The sequence below is a fragment of the Notothenia coriiceps genome, unplaced genomic scaffold, assembly GCF_000735185.1.
Source record: "Notothenia coriiceps isolate Sejong01 unplaced genomic scaffold, NC01 NC01_scaffold00000339, whole genome shotgun sequence".
Classification (NCBI taxonomy): domain Eukaryota; kingdom Metazoa; phylum Chordata; class Actinopteri; order Perciformes; family Nototheniidae; genus Notothenia; species Notothenia coriiceps.
Genome location: NW_011333040.1, coordinates 1310768 through 1329507, shown reverse-complemented (window position 1 = coordinate 1329507; position 18740 = coordinate 1310768). Strand labels below are relative to the sequence as shown.

The 18740-nt window shown below is 39.6% G+C and overlaps 1 long non-coding RNA gene across 1 annotated transcript; it reads left to right on the top strand.

Moving 5' to 3' along the window:
• The first annotated feature begins 3890 nt into the window (after positions 1-3890).
• LOC104942134 (uncharacterized) lies at positions 3891-13204 on the top strand. The gene is made up of 3 exons (XR_797968.1): positions 3891-4013; positions 5690-5775; positions 13116-13204. It is a non-coding gene; the product is annotated as an uncharacterized lncRNA (long non-coding RNA).
• Positions 13205-18740: the final 5536 nt, after the last annotated feature.

Here is an 18740-nt window from a genome sequence, read left to right as displayed (position 1 = left end):
AAAGTTTAGGACTTTGTTCAATGGCGATCTTGTTGATTCAACACCATATTCAAGTTAAAAATTTTCTATATGAGTTGCTGTTTGTGACTATCGGTTGAATTTTCCAATTTTTATATGAATGAACGGATGTCTTTTAATAAAACTAATATGACATTATACTTCCGTGTTCAGGTTTTAAATTTTTGTATTATTTTTATGTCGTAACCCTAAAAGGTGATAAAGTGTTGTTGCAGGCGATGATGTTGAATGTTGAATATTAAAATTCAACAATTGTTATTTACTGGAGCACCTTCAAATCAGTTTCTTTTTGTAAAATAAACCTTGCGTGAGTCGGGACTGGAAAGAGTCAATTCTATAGTGACACACAGTAACTTTATGCGGAGGACAGAGATACTCGCTGTAGTAGCTCTACGACTTTCTCTCTCTCTCTCTTCTCCTCTCTCTCTCTCTCAGTTGCCCCACTCCTTCTCTACTCCTCTCTCTCTCCTCTGTCCGTCCTACTTTCAGTAAAGACCCTTTATACAAACTGTGCTTAAGGGAACAGTTACAAATTATTGTCGGTCCAAAAGGTTGTTCTAAATCATCAGTAACACTAAGGTCAGGTGCAAAATAATTGTTTTTCTTGACAATGTTATCTGTGTGCTAATACTGTGGCCAGGCAGGTGGAAACATATTGTCATTCTTACAGAGAATCAATCAATCAATCATTCATCAATCAATGTTTATTATATATAATTTATATAGCCCAATATCACTAATGTTATATTTGTCTCAGTGGACTTCACAGTTTGTACAGAATATCAGTATGACAATACGACACCCTCTGTCCTTAAACCCTCACATCGTACAAGGAAACACTTCCAGAGAAAACCCACAGTTTAAAGGGGAAAATGGGAGAAACCTCAGGGAGAGCAACAGAGGAGGGATCCCTCTCCCAGGACGGACAGACGTGCAATAGATGCCGTGTGTAAATCGAAGAGATAATACATTTTACAGCGTAGGTAGTCCAAATGTTTGGAAATGCATGTGTCTGTAATAAGAAGATCAATCCACGAGGATAATCATAATAATAATAAATTCGATTTATAAAGCACCTTTCATTGCTCACAGCAATCCCAAGGTGCTAAAGGAGACATAATAAAAACAAACAAAATAAACAAAAGTTTAATCAAAAGCTTTTTTTAAATGTCAACAATCCTGTGGGAGCCATCAGGGAAGTAGTATGATGAGAGTCAGGCAGGACCGCAGAGACAGGTTCAGCCAAGACTCGAAATCCAGGACTCAGGATGCAGGACTCAGGATGAACACACTCATTTCTGTTATACTTAACATGACATGTTACAGCAGTGTAGAGCTTCAGCTGTTGCAAAACAAAGTGGTATGAAAAGATTTGGTTAGCATTGCTTGCAGGGATTTCCAGTACATTTACATGTTGCTGCAAATGGAAGATCTGAAGTCCCTAAACACAACAATGTTCCTGTTGTTTTCTGCTTCAGCTTTGTAAGATTTTTTTTTATCTTAGTCTTTTATCACTGACAGTCATAACAACCAGGCTGTGTTTTTTTCCATTTCACTTATCAGAAGAAATGTTCTGCAAACACCAAACACAGCAGATCAGACAAATAATGTTTTATAAAAGAAGAAGAAAAAGGTCCCAGATGAGGAGAGGGACGGGTTAAAAAAAGGAACTCCACATTTTTAGTAAACCATTCAAAGTGCCTTCCTGTGAATTGTATCTGTTTTGCATCTGGCATCACTCTGCAAACAGCGGCTCATTCTGGTGCCGTAACAGGCAAATCAGCACTGTTTTGCATTGCTCAGAAAGACTGCTTATTCAGCTATATTTAGCTCACCAGCAAAAACAAACAAACTAAACCTATTTTCTACACTTCTGTCTTAGTTATGTGAAAGAACTACACACAGAACAATATCATTTTTATCTAAACACGTGTCACCAGTCCAAAGCAGTGTAACATTCCTTACAGCATAGCTAACATACCATGTCAAAAATGTAGAACAGGAAAAGGGAAAAAAAAGAATTAAATATCGGAGGAACGCATCACAACTTCTTGTCAACTACATTTTGGGTAAACAAGTAAGTTGTCATCAAAATGTACTACTAATCAGTGCTGGAATATTGTGTGAAAAAACAACAAAAAGAACAACACTCCTTCAAATTAACACAGCATATAAACCATACCAGTCCTAAATAAAAAAGACAATAAAGTTAACTTTGACTAAACACTATAACATCTCTTAAATGTTTTAAAACTAATCATCTTAAAGCACAGGTGAACAGAAAACACACTTGTTCAAATCAGTTTGGTTTCCCTTCCTTCTACTTCCTTGTTTTTCTCTTCTCCCTTCCTCTCTTTTAAATTCATATAGTGACATTGGGTACTTTTGTACTTCTTATTCAATAAGCTCCAAAAGTACCTAAGGAGGGGTTATGTTGACAATGGCCGGTTAAGTAGTACAAAGTGGTAGGCAGGACTTTCACATCTCTCTGGTTTCGTATTATGGTGAGAAGTAGGTCCAACCTCTGATATATACGGCTCTATTTTAATCCCGTCACCTGATTGGGCGGCACACCAATGACGTCACTCTCTCAGACGCGCGCTTCCCTCATGTGCTCAACTAAAAAAAGTTTGAGCCGTCATGCATCAGCGTGCAGGACAGGTGACACCCCCATCTATACATAGCAGACACACGAGGTTTTCATTTATTTATCCAGAGTCATAGATGGTATTTATAGTTATTACTCACATAATTGTTTTCTTATTAATGTAGTTATCTCAGCTATCTTGACTTACACAGATAAGAGCCATGTTTCTTACTGAACAGAGTAGACTCCCTGATCCTGTCAAGAATTCTAGTTTAACTCAGTGATTCATACGACACATATAATACTGTATATGATATGACTTGGAGGAAAAGGACATACTAATCTGCAATATATCTCTGAAGAGTTTGAAAAAATATGTTTAAAGAAAATAAACTTGGTTCAAACAATGATAGAAAGGCTTAAAAAACAAATAAGAAAGGAAACATAAATTGTAATATAGCAGTGTAGCAGTTAGTATGGGATTCATAAATACACAGTAAAAGTATATGATTGATATGATTGGCACATATGTTGGTCATTAACGTTATAATGAGGGAATGAATGGATCTTGTAATTATTATTGATGTAAAAAAACAATTTCACAATTAAGAGTGCACATTTACGGCCTAAGAGAGTCAGACACTTTATTGCCGTTATTTCTTATGTTTTCACACAGTACAGGGTTCACAATTTAGGTTGCAATCTTTGCGATTTTAATGATGAAATCTTTTCAGTTTCCATGACAGCAGGACCCCAAAAATAACTGACTGATTTATGATCTATAATTTAAATCTACAAAATCCCCTGCACTATACGGGGAAAATCCCTGTTAAAAAGTAGGGGTGGAAAGTAATTAAGTAGGCTACATTTAGTCAAGTACTGTATACTTGAGTAGATTTTGGAGGTATTCATACTTTAATTGAGTAGACCTAGGAGTATAACAATTAAAGATAAAATCCACCTTGCAGCTGCAAAATGAAGACTGTCAAAAATTAGACCGGAGCAATATAATATGTATTTTTTCAAAAATAGCCAGTATACATAATGAGTAGGCCTACTTTTAGTTTTGGTATTTAGTATTTGAATGCTAATACTTTTGTACATTTTGAATGCAGGATCTTTACTTGTAATTGAGTATTTTTACACTATACTTAAGTAAGATATATTCTTACACCTCTGTTAAAAAGTCCCTTTAACCATATGAAACTGTGTGTTATTTGGGGGAGCCCCTCAGAGCCCCCTACAGGTCCCCCTCAGGTACCGGAGCTCCTCAGCCTGCCGGTGGCAGCAGGAACCGCAGCAGGATGATGAGCGCCATGCGCCATATTGCGCCGGGTTGCACTGAGGAAGGGGAAATCAGCCTGTGAGCTTCGGACAATCATCTCCTCTCCACACCTCACCAGCTCCGGTAAGACTTTGGATATCCCATCTCTTTTCCTGACTGCAGCATGCAGAAAAGCGAGGCAAAAGCTGTGCACAAATACAATCAACACACACTTTTTTCCCGGCGCACTTTCTGCTGGCTCTGCACAAAGACGTACTGTAGCCTAAATCTCACAACAGGTGTCTGTAGGATTAGAGTGAGGATGACTGCATCGTTGAGGAAACTCCCACACAAAGAGCAATATAACTATTACAGTCTGACATTAAATACAATGAATCTGTGAACAGTTTTACGATTTGTTTTTTTATTGTCAAACATATGTCTATGCAGATCAAAGAGCTGGAATTACTCGTTTCCCTGTCGCTGTGGGTGTGAACGCTGTTAACCCACAACATAGACGTCACTTTACCGTGGAAAAATGCCCTGAAAATCATCACATTATTATATCTATGGGCATTATTACCACCTCAAAAGGTTATTTGTGACTAGGACAGAAGCCCCTACCGTTAATGTTATCTTTCGTGTAGGAACATTGTTTATTTTTGACTCTTAATGCAATTGTTGTACTCGAAACTGAGGTGTGACTCTCGGAGAATTGGGTTGTGGGTTTTTTAACAACCTAAAGCGTCAAATTAAAGGATTAAAAGCGGGCAGGGTGGGGAAATAACTTTATCGTAGCTAGTGGGTGAGGCACTTTGAGTACCACATTTAACCTGCCTAGACGTAGATGATTCAACAGTGTCAAGGTAGAACACAACACCAGCGCTTCCGGTGTTATATTTCAGAATAAAGTGTTGGGCTGAAATTAACACTGAATTAGATGATGTTTGATATATAGAATAAGTCTTAAATGACTGCAAACAATTACAAAAATATTGTTTAATGTGTATGTCAATGCACATTAAATAGTATACATTAAATGTGATTTTAAATCAATCTTAGTTTTGGACAAGGACTTTGAAAATGTCTATTGTTATGTATTTTTTTACAATGTGGCACAGTTCATGATCAAAGGATTTAATGAAGACATAATTGAGATATGAATAAATATTTGAAACACCCTTTTAGCCCTATAGTTCTGGTATTTGAAGTACCTGACCATATTTCTTTTATAGTGTTGAAGTTGTTAAAGGTAACATTTCTAATTTTTGTGTGGATGTCCAATCAGTGTTCATGTTAAATTAAGTCACTTCAAGTAGTTAATTCCCTAATGCATTTTATATTGATCGACAAGCAGTTCCCTACATGTACCAGCATGCATTGCGTGCAAGCTGCTGAAATTATTTTAAAAAACCAGCCACTGAACACATAATAAATCACAGAGAGTAAAACAACTACAAGTGATAAAACATAAAATCACATAAAAACTATTCTAAAAAAGTGGATTTCTAAGAAAGTGATTTCAAAGTCCTGATCAAGTAAAACAATGTTTATGGTTGGAATACAAAAATGGTATTGGATCAAGTTTAATGTAGTCAAAATTGGACAAATAATCTCAGAATTTGTAAAGTGAAAGAATTAGAGATTTATCAGAAGTTACCAGCTCTTATTTTGAAGTTCAGTCGGGTGCGCTTCCGGTGTTGTGCTGCTGGCTGTCGGTGATTCATCTGATGACTCTCGCCGCAGGAGTGCCGCTCTCAGCAGGGTTTAAGTATCGCCGAAGAGACTCAAACTCGTTTCTCTTCTTTCTCTCTTTTCAGGAAGGCACACGGAGCTCTGGTCTCTCCTTTGGAAACACTTTTTTATTTAACAGAGCGAGGAAAAAGACAGAAAAATGCCTAAAGCGGTGAGTTACACTTTTCATTATTGATGTTTCACTCAATGCTCTTCACATCGCTGCCTTTTTATGTGCTTAACTGAAACTTGACATGTGATGAAACTTTCCTAAAATATTCTGTTTGCGGTAGGATTTGTAAAATGTAATATATTTAGAAATTGGACAATTTGTATGAGTACTTTTAGGCTACTTTTGGTACTTTAAGTATATATTTTGATGCTAATACTTCTGTACTTTTACTTGTAACAGAGTATTCCTCTACTCTTGTACTTCTGAGTATTTCTCCCTCTGACTAATTTAATTTATTGTACGACAACTTAGGTTTTGGTAATGTGAAACAGTCAATGGCAGCATATTGATACTGATGAAGAATATTCTATTTAGTTTGAAATGAGTGAGTCATTGAATCAGGTTTCATTTGTTCAGGTCTGAAAGGTCAAAGCCTATGTTTGGTTATAAACCTTTTGTCTTATTTGGGGAAAAATATATCATAAATCACTTCCTGGGAGTGACAGATGTAAAAGTGATGCTGTCAGAGTAGTTTCACGCTGAGTAATAATCACTGTGAAACATTTGTCATGTATTTAACTTGTCACTGCTTTTAAAGTCTAAAGCCAGAAACAAAGTACAGGCTTTACATTTAACATGAATATTTATTGGGGCTAAATGAAAACCAGAAACATGTCATTTTTCCTGGTCTTCATGTGCATTATTTGTCTTAGAAACGTATATAAGTAGGGTCTGACGGGGAAACTCAAATCACATGCTTGTTATATCCTGGGGGTGTCCCATATGTTTCAGTGCACATCATCCACTTGTGCTAGGAACAGTGATTGTGAAACTTATAATCTAGACATGGACAGTTAAGCACTGTTTCAATGTTAAACACTGTAGGCGATCATAATCACAGGATCTGTATCTTTGACCTCATCCTCTGTAATGATGTACAACATGATAAACAGCGGGGGTGGAAAATGTCATGTTTATATCCTCAGGAGTTCGTGATGAATACCGGGTTCTCCCTTCGTCTCTTGAAGTTATTTTCTAGGCTGAAATTTGAGGTTGCTCCTCACTTAAATGTTGGGTTCACAAAGTCAACTTGAAATCTTGGAAACTTGGAAAAACATTGACTTACAGTTCACGGTATCAATGAGTTTCATCTTTATACAAAAGCAAGACAAAAGGAGATGTTATTTGAAGAAACTGTTTTATTTGAACAGGTTTTTGGCCCTCAATTATTCCGGACTCGTTTTGCCCCACCCCTGGGATTATGACATACTTTCTGTCACACGTGCAGCATGTCACTCAGTCAGCTCGCTGTGTGGACATTTCTAGAATAACAGCCTATGTGTTCCACAGTATTGAGGAAAATACGAGACAAATGTGTTATAGTTGGATATGAATAAAACTTACTGCCTTAAAGTAAAAATCTCTATCCTTCTTTATTTAAAAACTAGAATACAAGAGATTATGCTTTTTGGGGGTTTGCTTTCCTCTAGTGTGTTACATAGGGTTGTGTGCATGTAAATGGTCTGAAAAGGCTTAACATCCCAAAGTTCCCTCCCACCACACGTGTGCCCCGCCCCCCCCCGCCGAAAGGGCGCCGCCCGCGGTGTTGGACGCCGCGTTGTGTGTTACCTCCATGAACAAATGAGAAGTGACATCACTATGTCACACTCAGGCTTCTATTGGCTAGCGCTCCAACACATTGTACATGATGGGCTAAGGGGCGGGACATCTCTAAGCGGTTGACCAATCGCAGCAGAGCCGGCCAGCTAACCAATCAGAGCAGACTGGGCTCTGGTTTCAGACAGGGTGAAAAGAGGTGCTGCAGAATGAGACAAAAATGGACTCTTTGAACATTACAGCATGTAAACATGTCACAGTAGAGGCACAACATCTTATAATGAAACCTGAAAATGATCTTTATAGGGCCCCTTTAAGTCTTAAGATGCTTAAACAGACAGTTGCTCAGTAAAACATGTCAGAGAGAATTACAATGGGAGACATGTTAGGGAAAAAACTAAAACCAGAAGCATAAACAGCTGCTTGAACACGGCTCAGACCATCACAGAAAGAAGCAGCATCTTTGTGGTGACATAAAGTCAAGCACCGGTCAGTGTCATAAAGTGTGCTGTCGGTTTGTTTAGAAAAGGCCTCATGGTTGTCATGAGCATTGCCGTGGAAATGACATCATTACTGTCTGATAGCGGCCGGGTCCAGCTACCACAAAATAGCCGTCTTTTTCAACACTGTTTCCCTTTCCATGATATCCAGAGAAGACTACAGGCCATGCTTTTTAAATCTTACCCTCTGGTTTACTGAGTGTTCAATATGTGACCTCATGACTGAAGCAGCTTTTGCAACTTAATATCAATAGGACACTAAGTCTGTTTTAATGAAAGTTGCTCCTTTTGATCTGGTTTCCACCTGTTTCCACCTTCCTCTCAAAGTAATCCAGCAAATGCTGAGTTTCACTTTGAGCCTGGTTATACATACGGGTTCATATTTTGAGTTCTGTGAGAAGTGTTAAATTGGATTACTAGTCTAACCAGCTTCAGTGGCTCCAGGCTGTAGCTGAAACATGTTAGTGTGGGAGGCAGGGGATGGTGCCATGATGGTGAAAAGAAACCCTAAACTACAGTCAGATACACCTGGTACTTTGGAGCCGCATTTTGGGAGTACTTTAATATTGATTTAATCTGCTGATCATTTCCTCGATGACTCCATTAATCGTTTATACTTTACATTGTTTGAATATATTTTGCATTTGCTATTTCTCCAAGCGCACAGCAATGCCTTAAATGTACTTGATTTGTTCAAAGATATTAAATTGACTGTTTTTTTATTACAATAAAAATAAGCACATTCTTAATTTGTTTGGCATTTTGGTTTAAAAAAACCCAAAAGAGATAAATTGATTATCCAATAAGTTGAACAATTATTCAAATTGAAGCCTTATGTTAATTCCCTACCCATATCTATAGTATCATTTCAAACATTAAATATACATTTGTGAAATGGAGATGTTAAATACATAAATGTACTTTTTAGCTTCCAAGACTATCTGTATTCATTTCATGGTCATAATGTTTGCCGTACATCAAATGAAAACCATTCAAAGGTTATTACCAGATGAAGGTATTTTTTTATTAGTTTGTCAAGAAGCTGTAGGCCATGAAAAGCAAATATCAAACAGAATCAAAGTGCCTTACGTTTGAAGCAGACTGGCACAGAAACCTCCCGGCAGTCTGATTATTACAGCTCAGATACCTGGCATGAAATCAAACATTCCAACATTTTTTGAATAAGGGTAACATTTATGAGAGCGGGCCAGCGGCAAGATGTTTGACCAGTGTTGAGGAGCAGATGAGGCTCCTCTATTTCTGCCTGCGTGACTCAGGTTTCACTTATCTGAATGACACATTGTCAGAAGTAAAGGATCGCGCTCCTTGGCTCTCCCAGAATCCTGTTTCCTCGCGGTCACAGCCCAGTCACACAAACATAGAAGGCGCGGTCATAATCAACATGGATGGGTGTTTCCTTTTTCACGTCCATTCCCTATTGTTAGTATCTGTTCCTTTTTTTAAATCATTTATAACTCAATCATGTCTGGAACGCCCTGGAGACCTGATTCACAAATCCAAAAGTGCTTACGAGTCCTTGAGCTCTCATTCTCCTGCGGAAGTACACTTACACGATATGTCACTTCCTAAGACCTAAATGAAGGACACAATCAGCCCGTTCCCTCTCAATAACAGCCGTCGTTAATGGTTATATTACTCTCAGGCCATTTCAGACGAGTCCCCATGGTGACTCTCATTGCAAGAGGCACGCAAAGCCATGCAAACTATGCATAGGGTTACATATTGAATGGTCTTCTCACTGAAGAATACAGTGCAACCTATTCAAACTTTTTCACCGCCTCATTTCTTTAACGTGGCCCGGAGAAGCTCCTTAACCTCCCCATTGAGAAGTCTGAAGGAATGGTTTACAGGTTAGGTTCACATGTGAAGGCCGAGCTGGATCTAGAGAATATTTGACATTCTTGAGGAATGACTTGATTCATTTACAGAACAGTGCCTTTAGCAGTGCATTGAGTTGGGAATCGATTGATGGTATCAGCTCTAGCCGTGAGCTCAACGTTACATCTGTAGTTGTTTAGTGGATGACCTCAGGGCTGTAGAACTTGGATATAATATTACAATGTAATGTCGGACCTTGATATTTAAGGCAAAAGGATTAACATTATTATCTTTTGAATGGGATTCTGTGATCTTGTTTTTCTAGCATTATAAAGATTGATTCCACTCACAAACATGTCTCCATGATGAATACGTTGCTATTGCCACGAGACCGTTAGCTTAGCTTCAGCTAAAAAAACTGTAAACCTTGGGAAACAGCCCTAGCTTTGTCCGAAGGTGAGCTCTAAAGCTTACTATCTGACACATTACATATAATCCCTCCTTACAGGACAAAGTGTCATCTTTGCACAAATGAAACCAGAGATAAAGATGGGCTTTAAATGTCCTTGTAGGTGGATTCTTCTTACGAATTTACAGAGACAAGTTAGCCTTTATGCTAAGCTCAGCTAAACAGCTTCTGTGTCTGCGACATACAGTATTGACCAAATAGACCGGTATCAATCTTTAGGTCTGACTATTGGCGAATAAGCTTATTTAGCAAAACACTTTCAGAATACGTGTTTCTCGATGAAAGAATTAAGAACCGTTGTGTTTCCATCAAGCTTGTGTTACTTGTTATTGTTTCTTGTGCTACCACGGTGTTATACCTGGCACCAAGAGTGTGAACATGTGTATAGCTTTGTTTTGGGAACCACTGCTCCCGTAGCTTAAAAAGTTGTAACTGTTATGTCTCGTGGAGCAGGGGTTTACACGGTTAATATGAGCGTCTATACTTTCCTCTGACCAAGTTGCTCATTGTGGAACTCTGGGTCCTTGCCCGTTATATTTTTAGCCTATGTGTCATGTTTTCTTTACCGCTCTGAATGGCCTCAGTTTATTGTGAGTTACCGTTGACGGACTTACTTTGCGATCAGATATCACTCACTCAGTGGTTTCTGCTGGCTTGTCTGCTCCACATATTCACATGTTCCACTGTCTGACGGTTAGGGTGTGTTATTCTAGGTTCTCCAACTGTAACGGCTGTATATAGACTGATGTTGAGAGAAGCACCCCATATGTGTCAGAGCCGCTGCTACCAGATCATATAATCCTTTTATAAACAAGGCAAGTTCGAAAATATCGCTTATTAGGGCAGTTTCTGATCACTTCTGCAATTACGTGGTCGTTTTTGGTAATCTGGCTCCCCTAGAGTGTAGATGATGGACGCGTGGGGCTGTTGGTGCTCTGCAGCTGAAAGGGGATCTTTGTTTGGCCGTGTAAACTAAATGCAGTGCTTCCCCTCTTTCCTGTGCTTTTAAGCCGTGACTTGAAGCTAGTATAAGCTGCCTTTTTTGGGCTCAGTTTTCAAATTGTACACACTTGTGGCTTTTTTCTTTTTACAATATTTGTATTGAAGTGTTCAACTATACGAACATTACACATACATAAAACGGTCAGTCTAGGTGGCAGATACAGTGTACAAACAAATGTAAATGAACACAGGTCAGTATACACCTGAAAGAATATGACGTGGGCTCCTACACTTTGTAATCTTATTCCCGTTGCCCCCCTCCACGCCCCGGTCTTTGGCTTTATTGATCATTACCAGCATTATTTTTCAAAAACTCCATGAAGATATTTTCAAAAACTGCCAGCTTTCCTTTTATGTATGTAAGTGTTTCTAAAGCAACACATGCTGACAGATCCTTAATATATGTATTCATACTTTACTCATAGCTACAAACTCTTAAGTGGAGTTTTTATGGATGAAGCTCGGCCACAGATCTTGGTTTTTGATCCCAAGCCATTGTGCTAACTGTGCTTGAAAGCAGCAGACACATGGAGGAAAAAGAATAAGGCTTCCTTGAAAATCCGCTGTCTAGACTACCCTGTTCTTCCAGTATCCTGGACACCCCTGTGCTGACGCTCTTTCCATCCAACGCTGATTGGATTTGCCCGCTCTGCAGGATTTAAGCCTGTCAGTTAGTTGCTCATCCTGTGTAGCTTCATAGGAGTCGGTGGAGCTCTGAATCACCAGACGAGTCACCGCCGCTGCTCAGACATCCCTTTTCCAGTGGGCGTCATTGAATTTGTCCAGCGCCCGCTCACAATGGGCTGGAGATGAAAGATGTCACTGGAGGTCTCTGTTAGTGCGACTCCTCTCTCTTCACCCCGTGTCCAACAGCCTCTTTGTGTCATTTTCACTGAGCATTAATAAGTTCAGTCAATACTTTGAGGGTCTTTTCATAACCCCCGCAAATACCAGACACATTTGACATTACCCCCACAGAGAAGAGAGTCAGTATGTGCATTACTTCAAAGCAGCTATTGTAAATATTTGTACACTGTTGCATGGCCTTTGTGTGCAATGCAGATGCCATTTGCTGATTACTAACTAATCAAACTTACAAAGCAGCATGTTGTTAACCTCCATCATGGCACACAGCTGACGTCAGTTGTCATTATTCACTCATGCTTTTTGTAATGGTTTTCAATTGGGCGTTAATCACCGGGGTGTGTCCGAGTAAGTGGATATTCAATTCTCTCCTCTTGAAGCAGGTTTCAGTTAGATGGACCTCCTCTTTGTGTATGCGCAGCAGGCCACTCTGATCAAACATTAACTAGAGAACTGAGAGAGATTTTACTGTGAATGGGAGTGAAGTAACTGACTGATTTTATCCCTCCTCTCTTCAGTTTAGTCATCCAGAATAACATCTATAGTAGCTGTTCTTTGTTCAGTAATTACAATGGGAGGTGGCCACTTCTTAAAACTTGTGTGTTCTTTCAAATTTAAAAGTTAGCACTGAATATTCGTACTAAGAACCCCTCAGATTTGGCAGCAGAATTCCCTTCAATGGGCCCGTCTGACTTTGAGAAAGCAGAGAGAAACACAGAGCCCTGTATGTTTACTGTGCAAACACACACACACACACACACACACACACACACACACACACACACACACACACACACACACACACACACACACACACACACACACACACACACACACACCACACACACACACAACACACACACACACACACACACACACACACACACAACCACACACACACACACACACACACACACACACACACACACCACACACCACACCAGCAGTGGTCTGTTATTCTGGTTTGCCTCGTATGGGCCCTTTACTGTGAGAACCTCTCTTTGCTCTGGGTCAGCTTCTCAACTCCTCTTTCTCATGTTTCTCCACAGCTCAATCGTTCGCGTCACCACATGGACGCTGAGCTGGAGTTTGCCATCCGGAGCCCAGCACCACCGGCAAGCAGCTTGTTCGACCAGGTACAGTCCCACCAGCTCGCTGTGTGACCGTCCTCAAGCCAACAGTGTTGACCTATCAATATGTTATCAATAGGGTTTAAAAAAAAAAAAAGAAAAAATGTTTATTGTCCATAACAGTTTTGATATGGATACATTTTTATAAGAATATCAAATACAATAAAGCCCATTCTAGTCCATTATGGTTTGTATGGATAGAGTAGATAAACTTTTAGATTCCCAGTTTAAAATTGCATTGCAGCAGCATAAAGAAACACAAGCAATTTACATAAGAAAATTAAGCACAATAAATAAACAGTCCAAAATATGTGCAGAAATAAAATAGCGTAAAATTTAAAAGAGTTTAAGAATTATAAAACAAATAAATAAACTGGAATATTTACTGCATGTGGAAAATATACAAGTGGAAATACAAATTTCCAGCTAACAAATATTAATGCAGGTATATTATCTGTGCGAAGAAAGGATTATTTTCAAAGATGAAATGAATGAGATAGTTTGTCTGTAGGTTTATGTCAAACAAAGCTGTATGTGGAATCAAGTGAGATTAGGAGGGCTGGTTGAAAGTGGATTTTGTACCAAGTCATTATGCTAATCTAAGCTAACCAATATCTGGCACCGTTAAGTAGTAACGACCACACATTAAAGGGAGTGATATGATATCCGCTCTAACTTAATGTGTTGTTTTATAGCCGTAGCAGTAGGAAAGCGGAGCAAGCGCGTCTGCCTCTCGGTCTATCATCCCTCCAAAGCTGCTTGTCCGATTCTTACATCCAGAGTCTGAACAGTCATCATCCTACAGACAGAGATACAGGGGCTTTCTCGCCTTCAATGTCCTTATCAGTCTCTTGTTCACACTTGGCTTTCACGGGGTTTATATAAATGGTTCCCCTGTAATGAAAAAATTGCGAGTTAACAAAAGGAAACAAAGATACACTCGACATTTATTAAACTCAATATGAATGGCATTATTGAATTGGAAAGCACTGCAGAGTAAAGTGTGCGCCACAATATCAATGGACAATAAAACATATATATAGATGGTACCTGACACCTTTTTAGGCAAGGTCCTCTCACTATACCAAATACATATATAAACGTTTATCAATCAAAGTGAAATATGTTGATATTGTAGAATAGAATGTTTTTAACATTGCTGTATTTTTTATTTCCTACAATCTATCCCACTCTCATCTTTAGCTCAAACTTAGGGTTGCTTTCATTGGCCCATTCCTAATCTCGATTATTTGGGTCAATACATTGATATCACACTTATTAAAACGATGATCCATTTCTTGAAAACATCCATTTATGAAAAAAAAAAAAATGTGAACAGTCATGTTTTAACAGTGATTCACCCTGACCTTTAAGTATAATATCACTGAAAAACCCAATACAAAAATGTATCTCAAAATAAAATAAAATTAATCGTTTATTTCAATTCATGTTGTTATTCATAATCGTGGAAGCCAAATGTATTTGTGCATCTAAATAAGAACTTAACTCGAGCAGCCCTAGCTCAAACCCGATAGATAGCTCTTGATTAGGTGTGTTGTGAGGATTGGTTATGTACTCTCTAAAAGTGTGGTGGCTCCTGTCACATCATCCTGTCACACCACTCAATTGAGGAATTTAGTTGTCGTTTACCTCCTTTTTGTAAAAATCGTATTTCGATGAAGCTCCTTCGCGGAAATCCAAAATGTTATACATGTAATTAGTGTAGCCTCTGAGGCTGATCATGACAGCATCGGGGGAGGCAAAGACACATTTGTTTAGCCACTTCCTTACAACTCCGTTTTTTCAATAGCACCAGTGCATATTAAATTGTGTATTTGTGCACACGCCAATAGTACAAGGTAGGTTCTATCTATTGTGATCTGTAAGCTCGTGAAAACATCTGAATATAGCCTTGAACATATCCCATAAATACGATAGAACATCTTCATTCAAAATGTTTGTGATGTTATGTGATAGTTGGATGACCCTCGCATTGTGTGCTGCATGGAATGCCCTCTTGTGTTAGGTTCTCCGCGCAATCACCACTCTGGAATAACTTATGCTTGTGGACAGTTAAAGCTGCTGATTCAGTTTATGAGGAAAGGATGAAAGTACGGTAGACGACGGAGATCCTCAGATTTCGCCTTTGAACTCTCTACCCGTTTATTTATAGAGGAGGTGAAAATTCCTGCTCTACTTGTTAGAATGGCTCTCTAATGTAGGGCCGCGCACAGATGATCCCTCTCTCCCTGTGATGGTGCCTAAGGGTACATTCAGTGCTCTGTTGATTCATAAACAAGATACAATGACCTAATTTAGGGCAAGGGAAACTTCCCACCTATGGAGACATGGAATACATTAATATCACCAATCAATCTAAAGCTTCTCCACTTCATCCTTAGTTCAGACTTAAATGTTTGTATTTCATGTCTGTGAAGTGTTCTCTTGTTTAGTAGCATATGAATTGCCATTAATCAATTTTCATACTGAAAGATTTACTAATGTTTCTCTGTGCCTTGGATTCTTTTTCATTTGCTTAACAGTTATATTGTAAATAATAAATTCCAACGTTTGCTGGACTCAAGGCGTTTCGTAAGCTTCAGTATGACATTTTGACCTCCGCCATCTTGTTTTTAACCTAAAGACACTTTTAGACCAATACATATGTGCACTGCCCATATACTAAAAGCCATCAATGTCGAAATGAAACAAGATGGATGAAGCGCAACAGGACCTCAAATAACGCGCCAAGGCTGTAATGATACCCTGTCATTCACAATGTGTGTCTAGCTTACAGAAAAAAAGACCTTTTTATTCGAAGATAAAAGCCACAATTTACAAAATGACCGTCATGCATATATTTGAGGATATCGGAAAAAAGCATATTGTTGGGCTGTCAAACAAAAATAGATAGTGTAATAAGTCAAGTGAGAAATTGTTTCGTAGACTTAAGATCAACGTGACTTCATTCATTTTGCCACTAGTGGAGTCGCCTCCTTCCTGGAAGTGAAAAGCACTTTAGCATCGGCTTCATCTTAATTTCAGACTGGTCTTTAGATTTCCAGTTAAATTAAAGAATTTGCAATATATGAAATCTGAGCAGCTGTTCAATGTCGCATTTGAATTCAGCTGACATTTTCGGTCTATAACAATGAGGTCTGTCAGTCATACATAAGAACTTATAGATTGTTAAACGGTTCTTTGGCTAGTACATCAGCTGCATAAGACGCAAGCACACCATATTTGTGTGCTTACTAGTGAAAAATGAATCCTGAATGAAACTTACGAAATGAGCCTCCTCTCCAGAGGACCGCCAAACAGAAAAGCAGTTACACCATTGTGGTTTGCAATCATAACCCTCGCTCCTGTGATAGCTGCTGTTGACAACTCCTGCCACACTTCCCTACAACAACACTCGCACAAGTTCATACATCTTCCATAAGACACTCCACTGCTGCTTGGTTTATTTTGAACTTCACCCGTCGCATTACAGGCTCTATCGTTTTACAGTCGATGTGCTGGTTAGTTCTGGTCCCGTCTAATTTTGGTGACTCTCCAGAACCAGTGCAATTTATAATATTACATAGGTTCAGACGCGCTCTCGACTCCCCAAATTAAAAAGATCCCGCTGATCTCACAACAGGAAAAAGTGTGATCGATCGGATCTTAACATTCTGAAACAAGCAAACGACAAATAATCTGGTTGCCAGGTGCAGATAGCGCAAAAGTCTAGTGGAATACTAGTGTCTCACCCAACCCCCCCTTGTCAAAGCACATTCAAAAATCTGCTTGTTCAGTCATAGAGTGACACATATTGCGCATCATTCTGTGTTGGAGTAGTGGAGCAGATACCCTACTTATTGGTAATTAAAACTTGCTCTTTTACCCTGTTCCAGAGCCTCTTTGGGCAATAATGTGGTGTGCCAGACAGTACTACACGACATTTGCTCTTTCTCCAGTTGCCCCTCACCAAAACCACTCAGGCTCCATATCTTTGTGCTGGCTCCTCTTTTCCTGTAGTCTGCGCGCTTGTACTCCACGTCTTATTAGAGCCCCAGAGGAGTCTCGTCGTCGCCAAGGCCCCCTGTGCTCCTTTCGTGCATCGCCACGGGCATTCCTCACTTTCACCACAGAGCCGAGCGACCATAAGCCTGGCGCGCGACAATAAGCCTCATCACCTCTTTGGAGATCTCAGGCCATGTTAGCAGAGACAGAAAGTCATGCAACACTCCTGGTCCCTATGTGCGCACTGCAGCTTGGTGCTACGTCCCAACCGAAGCCAGTCTGAAGAATGTAGGTAGAGAGATTAAGCTAGATGCTTTAGTGTATGATCCTTACATAGTGATTTAGGGCTATACAGATGGTAGAATGATTGCCAGAATGACTATTAGTCTATGTTGGCTGTGCCCTGTAGACTTCGTGTTCTCTTGCACCTAGATTTCAGTAGCTCTACAAGACTATTCTGCCTGCAGCGCAGGAGGAGAGCGGTACCACTGTGGCGAAGATGTATGTCCAAGATCTCTCTCTCAAATGTGGGTCCTCCGGATAGTTTGCTCCTTGTTACATCAAAGCACGAGTTTGCAGGGTCGTCGCGACCTTCGGAGGCTTTCCCCGGCGGTAAGAAGTTGTCTATTGCTAACCTTTAGTAGCATATTTTGTTCCCTGTCCGACTCTCTCTCAAGCTTTGAACATGTGGTTTTAGCCTTTGCAAGCCTCTCGCTCGACGCGGTAGGTCGATGGCTCAGCCAGCGTTTTATGTCGCGCTTCATGGGATATCTGACGATTCATACTCGCCAATCATGATACTGGATTCATAGTTTCTTATGTGATATGATACATTTCTTTATTAGTCTTTAACTTGACGTGACCCTGCTGAACCCACCTTTTTATTTGGTTTCTGGGTTAATTAATCTTACTTTTGCAGTATCTCAGTTGTTTAGTAAGAACTTATAGCAATCAGCCCAAGATCATAGCAAACACACATTAAAAGTCAAATGCCCAAGGCAAGTCTGCCTGCGATAGTATTATAAAACCTGCGTCAAAACAACAACATATACAGAATGTACTCCTCCATCTAATGATCTGTAACTACTACAAGAATAATCCTATTCGACCAGCCTATATGCATACAATACCACTGTACAGCATGTTCATCTAAAAACTACGTTATCTACTTGATTGACAAATGAACTGTTTAGAGGTTAAACATAGTTACCTCCTTGTCAGTATTTTCAGCAGCCTGCACCTGAGAAAATGTTCATTTATCCGGAATGTAGCCCCGCCCCCCCACGTCTGTTTTTCTAGTATCACTCCTGCTGCGCCCATGAAGAAGGCTGGTTGTTGTTCGTGGCCGTAATGTATGAAGTCTCGGCCCGGTTCTGTGAGATGCAGCCTAGACATAGACGCTGCTCTCCTCGGTTTTCACGCGCCCCCCCCCCCCCCCACCCCCCTCCCCCGCAGTGCTTGTTGTTGTGTCGCACAATAACCAACAACCCATCTAGAAACAAGTCCACCCTAAATCAAAGCCATTCATTTTCACTTTCC